The sequence below is a fragment of the Ursus arctos genome, unplaced genomic scaffold (genome assembly GCF_023065955.2).
Source record: "Ursus arctos isolate Adak ecotype North America unplaced genomic scaffold, UrsArc2.0 scaffold_4, whole genome shotgun sequence".
NCBI lineage: Eukaryota > Metazoa > Chordata > Mammalia > Carnivora > Ursidae > Ursus > Ursus arctos.
This window is the reverse complement of record NW_026623056.1, coordinates 54291177-54299677: the sequence shown is the minus strand read 5'-3', so window position 1 is coordinate 54299677 and position 8501 is coordinate 54291177. Positions and strand designations below refer to the sequence as shown.

The window sequence follows — 8501 nt, the reverse complement described above, 5'->3', positions numbered from 1 at the left end:
GAGCCTGGGCAGGCAATGTTTACATATATATATATTTTAATTGCATTGCTGATTGCAATGCTCTAATGAATATTTATCAGTGCAGTAATTCTTAAACTCTTGCTTCTCTGGACCCCATTATACTTACTGTGGACCCCAGACAGGTTTTATTTCATATGGGTTATATCTATCAATATTTACTGTAATAGAAATTAAACGAGATAGTTTCTTATATTTATTAAAAATAAATAAGCCCATTAAATATTAACATAAATAGCATTTTTATAAAAATAACTGTTTTATAAAAGGCACTGTTATATATATATGTGTGTGTGTATATATATATATATGTATTTAAAGATTTTATTTATTTTTGCACATGTGAGAGAGGGAGAGAGAGAGAGAGAGAGTGCACCTGTGTCAGCCTGCACGTGGAGCAGGAGTGGGGGGATGGGGTAGAGGGAGAAGCAGGCTATCTGTTGAACAGGGAACCGGATGCAACACTTGATTCCAGGACCCAGGATCATGACCTGAGCCAGAGGCAGACACTTAACCTATTGAACCACCCAGGCACCCAGAAAGCACTGTTTTATGTTTGCAAATCTCTTCCATATTTGGCTGACAAGAAGATAGAGAAGTTCTCATACACTGTTTACATTCAGTCTGTTGTAAAATATTGTTCTGGTTGAAGTATATGAAGAAAATCTGGCTTCTTGTAGATATGTAGCTGTAAAAAGGAGTATTTTAAAAGCCTTTGCAGATAGTTGTGGATATTTGATCCTATACAAAATTTGACAAGTGGTAGTCTCTGAAAGGTTAAGTTACAAAATGTATTTTGAAACATATTAATAAACTTATACTCTGTTACAATGAAATCCACTGGTCTTCCCAGCACTGGAGACAGTCTTTTACCCATGCAAGATTTTTTTATTATCATATATTGGTAATTTGGAAAATATTGGTTCACTAGATTATGCTTTCCTTCCTAGTGTTGACTTAGGAGTCTATTAAGACGACCTCTGTTCTATAGAATACACTCCTTCTATAAATGTATTAATATTTAAACCATGGGCACCTGGGTGGCTCAGATGGTTAACGGTCTTCCTTCAGCTCAGGTCATGATCTCTGGGTCCTGGGATCAAGCTGCTTGTCAGGCTCCTTGCTCAGTGGGGAGTCTGCTTCTCCCTCTCCCTCTGCCTTTTCCCCTGTTCGTGCTCTCTCTCTCTCTCAAATGAATAAATAATATCTTTTAAAAAATATTTGAACGAGGCTGTATTAAAATACTCAATTTAAAAACTTAAATATGTGTTAAATTAAGAAGAAATGTATTTTAATATTTACGATAAAGAATTAAAATCTAGACTGTAAGAATTATGCCAAAAAACATTAAGCACTCACACACACAATTCCAATCTGTTGGTAGGCGTATATTCCTAGAAACTGATAAGAAATAATATAATTTAGAATAATTAAAAAGACTAAATTTTTTATCAATAGAGATTGTGTTTATTTATTATTAGATATGTATGGAGCTTAGAAGAATGCTCGTCATGTGATAGATGCTCAATAAATATTTGTTGAATGTCCAGCTGACTTGAATACGAGGGTGCTTAAGACTGTTTTGAGGCTTATATAGTGGGTGACAGATGACTGGGTCTTTTTTTTTTTTTTAACTGTTCCTTAACAGAGACCAGAAAAAAAAACACCAAAAAAACCACAAAAAAACCTGTTAGATAAGAATCTGACCTTTAGCCATTCTTATCCTCTTCACAGATAGACGTATTCTAACTTCTTTGTGTATCAGTTGCTTTGTTCTTCAAACTTGGCAGGGAAGTGATAAGAAATTTTGCTGTCAATAACGTAAAATGGTACTACTTTCTAGTTTCACTGCTATTTGATTTGTGCTTTGTTTACTGCCTATGACATGAAAAATATGATTTAGTTGGTGCTGACTATTGTCATGAGTTAAGCCGTACTCTGCACTGTGTATTGAGATTGTATTTGCAGTGAACCAGGCAGGCAACGGTAGCTTTTGATCAGTGTAAGTAGAACAAATGAACCTACCCCACAGAGCTCTTAACAAGAATTTTGCAATTTTTAAGTACTTGAGTACTGAGAGCACAAAATAAAATTCTGAAGATTTGTAGCTTCATACCATTATTTTTCCGAAATTGTGTTTTGCATAACCATTTTGCTATGTGAAGATGTCAATTCACACAATGAAATTTTACTTCTGTCTCTCAGACATTGTGCCAGATAAAGCAATGATGCCAAGTGACATCTATACGTAAAAGTTAATATCTAACACTGAGTGTTATGGGTTGAATTGTGGGCCCCCAAAATCGTATGTTGAAATCCTAACTCCCGATATCTCAGAATGTTACGTTATTTGGAAATAGGATCCTTACAGAGGTAGGGAAGTTAAAATGTGGTCATCTGGTGTTCTTACAGAAAGTGGAAAATTTGCAGACAGACATGCAAAAGAGAGTGAAAGACAAAGGCAGAGATTGGGGTGATGCTTCTATACCAACGACTGATAATAAAACTACCAGAAGTTAGGTGAGTGGCAGGGAACAGATCTTTTCCTCACAGCCCCCAGAAGGAATTGACCCTACTGACTCTGATCTCAGATTTTGAGGCTCCAAAATTGTGAGAGAATACATTCCTGTTGTTCGAAGTCACCCAATGCGTAGTATTTTGTTATAGCAGCCCTAGCAAACTAGTACATCAAGAAACTGCATCACTTTTTATTGTTGAATTAAATTACACTTTTTCAGCTTTTAAGGATGCATTCCCATTGAGTGGATGGGAAGCTCATCTAGGGCTAAAGCCATGTCTGTCTTGTTGTAAGTTTGTGACGTTCAGTGTTTTTGACATGAGCATTGGCATGATGAGATTGGTATTTTGGAGGTTATGGAAAATGAGACTGCTGGTATTTGCAAAGTTTATTGAGGTTTATGGATAAAAGCATCAGACGAAGTATGCATTATAGATATTATAATCATCCTGAGATATACTGAGAGTCAGCTAGGATTGTGCCAGTGGGAAGCTGACTAATTGCAGTGCCTTTCTGATTAGGGCTTATTAAAGATACCTATATTAACTGACTCCCTACTTGTCCAGTTGATTTTGTTCCACCATCATTTTCCCTAAAATAGGTGAATCACATGGGATACGGTCAATATATAGAATGGTGGCTTACAACTCTCATGCACTGTGTTGGGATCTTCATGGAAAGAAAACACAGTTTAAAATCATCTCAGCATTATGTCTTTAACATCAGTGTGGTAGGCAGAATAATGGTCCTCCAAATATGTCCATGCCCTAATCCCCAGAGCAGGTGAATATGCTACCTTCCGTGGCAAGAAGGACTTTGCAGACATGATTAAAACTATGAACCTTGAGGGGTGCATGGCTGGCTCTGTTGGTCGAGCATGTGACTCTGGATCTCGGGGTTGTGAGTCCAAGCCCCATGTGGGGTGTAGCAATTACTTGAAAATTAAAATCTTTTTTTTTTAAAGTATGAACCTTGAGATGTGAAGATAACCTCGTATTATTCAAGTGCGTCCAATCTAATCACATGGGTCCTTATTATTGAGTTCAGATTCAGAGGGAGTTCAGAGTCAGAGGGAGATGTGACAAAGAAGAAGGATCAGACAGACACAATATTGTTGGTTGCTTGCTTTGAAGATGGAGGAAGGAGCCATGAGCCAAGAAATGAGGGCACCCTCTAGTAGCTAAAAGAATCTTTCCCCTACAGACTTCAGTAAGGGATATAGCTCTGCCAATAACATTTTAGCCCAGTGAGACCTGGATTAGACCTCTAACCTACAGAACTGTAAAATAGTAAGATCATGTTGGTTTGAGCTTTTAAATTTGTGGTAATTTGTTACAACAGCAATAGGAAATTAATAGTCAGTGAATTGCCAACAAGTATTTTTTGATCCTCTATTTGTGCAAGACGCTTTAAAATTATATGTAACCGATTATAAACAATAATTATAACAGTTTATTGTGAAACTGAATGAGATATGAAACTCAACATTTTTAAACCCCTTTCATGCCCATAGGAATCTTTTTTTTTTACTTTGACAAGTGTATTTATTTATTTTACACTTTGTCATCTCGTAGTTTCATGACATTAGCCACCAGAATACACAAAATTAGGTTCTTCACTTTATTCAGAGAAGAAAATAATGAACTCCATTAAAAGTTCACCTTGACCAAAGAGACAGCCTCTGATGGAAAACCACATGCAGGAGAACCCAATATATCTATATTTATAGATCTCCTCAGGAAAAAAAAAAATCCAAGATTTGCAACGCTATCTATAGTTAAGGATTAATTCTATCTATAGTTAAGGATTAATTCTATCAGCTTTTCAAATGGTCACATTTGATATTCAAAGGAAGCATGTGCATGAATACAACTGGGGACAGACTAATACTCCACCAGGCTTTAGAACTGTCTAGTAATGACCTAGGATTCTAGAAGGGGGTGATATGTGTAAAGGAAATGTGGATGCAGGGGTCCTCTCAGTCTCAGAGCACCCCCCCACACAGCTTCCCCCTCCACAAGCCTGCAGTTTTCATTGTTTTCTCTGCTCTTTCACTTGTTTTAGGGTTTGTGGCAATTGATTCAGGCTCCAAGACAAATGGCTTTGGTTCCTGGGCCAGGAGATTCTCCCTGATAGTGTGGGTGGGCAGGAAGTGTATGGCATAGTCCTGGGCTACAGGTGAAAGGAGGGGACCTGTGTACATAGAGATCCTTTCTCCTCAGCCTGGCCCATGTTCACTTCAGAAACCTTCACTTCCCACCACAGGACCACCAAGCCCCAGCCCAAGCCACTCCAATAGTCCTGAGATGGTGATGCAGGCCTGCAGAAGTCTCACTGCCTTGGATCATATCTCTTCAGATAAACTCTCTTCTTTCTTAGTGATGCCCACATCAAATGTTGGCATCATGTGACCAAAACTCTCCCTAGCAACACCATGTTTCTGGTGGCCGTGGGCACACTGCTGCTAATTGGGTTGTTGTCCATGGAACATGGGGGCAAAAATGAGGGTCTACTGAGACCCTCAGCCAACACAGCCTCAACCACATACTGGCTCCCAAAAGCAGACACCAAGAAGTTCTCAGGGGTAATACGTCCAACCCCCATGGGCTATCCCAGGATTTAACCTCAGCCCCCAAGTCAGGTCCCCATGGAGATGGAGGATCAGGCAACTTTTTACCTCAGGGCCTTGGCTCAGACAGGGAAAATGAGCTGGCAGGACGATTGCAGTATGTGGATGGGGGAGGTGGGTGTCTTTGCTGGGCCAAGGGCTCCACCAGGACAACTCCATGGTGTGACTGATATGGCCCAGTGCCTCACCACTCTCTGAGTGGGTGCAGGCCTACGGGTTGCTGCCTTCCACTGAGCTGGCACCAGTGAGAGATGCGGGCAAGGCTGGCCCTGCTGGCCAAGGGCATGTGGCCCATGCCTTGCAGGAAGTATTTGAAGGCCTCAGTCGGCTTCCCTGGCTATGTGACCTGGGGAGCCCCCTGGAATCTGCCACCTTTAGAAAGGTCTAGTGGTTGGATCCAGTTTGGAGTGGCACTCCACCACCCCATCCTCGGCAGACACCTTATCCCCAACCCACCAGCATCACCAGGCAGAGGGTCTGGCATTGGGCACTGCTCCGGGCAGGTTAATGTCCAGGTCTCTGCAGCTGTTGTACATGTTCCAGAAGAGCTGCGGGTTGGCATGGCTCACTACGTTCCAGTCTGCTGCCAGTAGCTCTGAACCAGCTCTGTGTTGTTCACCAGCAATTTCTGGCAGAAGAAGTGGGATAGCACTGTGTCAGGTAAAGTGCCAGTCAGGTCAGAGAGCTTGGTGGCCACGCAGTTGATCCAGCCTTCCTACTGTGATCAGGGTTCATCAGCACCAGCTCCTCCACCAGTTTGGGGAAGATGGGTGCAAACTTGGCCAGCACATAGGCTCTAGATCCCACTCTGAACTCAATCATGTATTGTACCCCGCTGGGGAGCATGGCAGCCAGCTGCTCCATGGAGGGGAACTGGTACCCCTGGGGAAACCGTGAGCCCCCACCTGCTGACCAGGGCATCCACGTGGCACACCAAAAAGTGCTTGGTGATCTCTTGCTTGATCTCAAAGTTGAAGAAGGTGTTGGAGCATAGCTTGTGATTGAGGCCCACCCACATCATGGGAGGTGAGGATGGTAGGGTGGTTTCCCTGGGGGAAGACCCAGATCACCACGTCCAGAAGGTGGTAAGGCTTCCCGAAGTCGTGTTCCCCATCCAAGCTCTCCACCAGAAGGCACTCCGCCTCTACTAGGAAGGGCAAACAAAGGCCTGAGTCACCAGGGTCCAGAGGGAGGGGGCAGCATGAGGGGGAGGCGAGGTGCTATGTCCATAGCAGTCTTTTTTTTTTTTTTTTTAAGATTTTTTATTTTATTTATTCGACAGAGACAGAGACAGCCAGCGAGAGAGGGAACACAAGCAGGGGGAGTGGGAGAGGAAGAAGCAGGCTCCTAGCGGAGGAGCCTGATGTGGGGCTCGATCCCATAACGCCGGGATCACGCCCTGAGCCGAAGGCAGACGCTCAACCGCTGTGCCACCCAGGCGCCCCTCCATAGCAGTCTTTTAAGAAAAAAGACACAAGCAATTTTTCCAGAGCCACAGAATATTATTCTAGTTTTGTCTAAATTCATACCTGGGTTCTCTTACCTCCTGTACTCTTCTGCCTCTCAGAACTGCTGATACTGAAGAGCTAACACCCTACATGGATCCCTAACTGGTATCACATGTTTATTTTTAATAAAAGTGATATTCCAAAGAAAACTTGGAAGTCTCAAGAGTAAATAAGTAATATTTCATGCATTATTTTTATTATACATAAATATAACTACATTTTGATTATCTTAAAGTGAGAAGTAAAACTTATACAAAATCTTTGGAGTATGTCTATTTGGGGAGGCAGAGGTAAAGGTAGTTTTGAAGCATACAGTTTTTCTTAACAATTTTGTTTTTAATTTGATGCATCCTCTTGGACAAAGCAAGAAATGGTGCCTAAGGTATCTACCGGAGCAAAAAAGAAAGAGGCACCTCTTACTCCCCGGAGTTTAACCACAATGTTTTCTTGTACCTTTCTTTGGGAAGGTCATGTGTATATCAGCTGGGGGCCTCCTCCACATCTCAGGGACAAAAGTTACCTTATGTCTCTTAATAGCATGATTTACAAAAGTCCAAAATTCTTCCTAAGCAAGTTCCCAGGGAATTTACATATTCAGTCTTCTCTGCCTCTTGGGCTTTGATTCTGTATATGCTGAGCCACATTGATCAACATGAGCCTCTTAAAATTTTACAACGTGAACACACTATATTTTTCTAAAGACTTCAGTGGTAGAAAACCAGTGGGGTTTGTATCACAAACAACTTCAAATGGAACTGTAGGCATCCTTATTCTTGAAAATCTCCATTGTCGACTTCTAAATAAAGTTTTTCATTGTGATAAGATATACATTGCACAAAAGTTGCCATTTTAACCATTTTTTAAATTCAGCGGCACTAAGTACACTCATAATCCTGTGCAACTGTCACCACCATCCATCGTCCAGAACTTTTCATTTTCTCAACTGAAACTTTGTAAAATTAACTGAAACAGTAAAATTAACTCCCCATTTTCCTCTTCCTCCAGTCCCTGGCAACCACCATTCCACTCTATGGATTTGGCTATTCTAGGTACCTCAGATAAGAGGCATTCTACAGTATTTGTCCTTTGGCAGCTGGTTTCTCTCACTTTGCATAATGTCTTCAATGTTGTAGCATGTGTGACACGTCAGAACTTTAGTCCTGGTTAAGTCTGAATCATTTTCTATTGTACGCATATCCCACATATTGTTTATCCATTCAGCCATTGGTGGGCGGTTGGGTTTGGGCTGCCGTAACAGAGTACCACAGACTGAGTGCCTCGTAAACAACAGAAAAGGATTTCTTATAAGGCTGGAGGCTGGGAAGTCCGAGATGAAGTTGGCCGCGCAGTGTCTGGTGAGGGTCTGGTTCCTGATCCATAAACCACTGTCTTCTTGCTGTGTGCTCACTGGTGGGAGGGAGCTCCTGGGATCTCTTTCATAAGAGCACCAAATCCATTCATGAGGGTTCTACCCGTATAACCAAATCACTTTTCGTAGGCTCCACCTCCAAATAAGATTTCAGTTTATGACTTTGGGGGTGCACAAACATTTAGTCTATAGCAGCACTCATGCCTCTTTCTCCCCTGGATCATCTCACTTTGTCTTTTCTTTTCACTGCTAGGATCTTTCATCTTGCTCCACCTTCTTTGCAACAACAAAGACATTTTCTCTCTTTATCTTAAACAGGGCAATTTGGCCTTCTCTGAAGCCTTTGTAACACCCTTTTCTTGGATCTAAATTGTTACCATTTAAGGGTTGGTTAAACTATTTTTCCAAAATAATATAGTTCCTATACTAAGATGAATTCCTATACCAACTACTAACCTA

General features: G+C 41.5%; 1 pseudogene; it reads right to left on the bottom strand.

Annotated features, from left to right (window-relative positions):
* Positions 1-5114: 5114 nt before the first annotated feature.
* Positions 5115-7898, bottom strand: LOC113256208 (protein NDRG4-like; annotated as a pseudogene).
* Between the last annotated feature and the right edge of the window lie 603 nt (positions 7899-8501).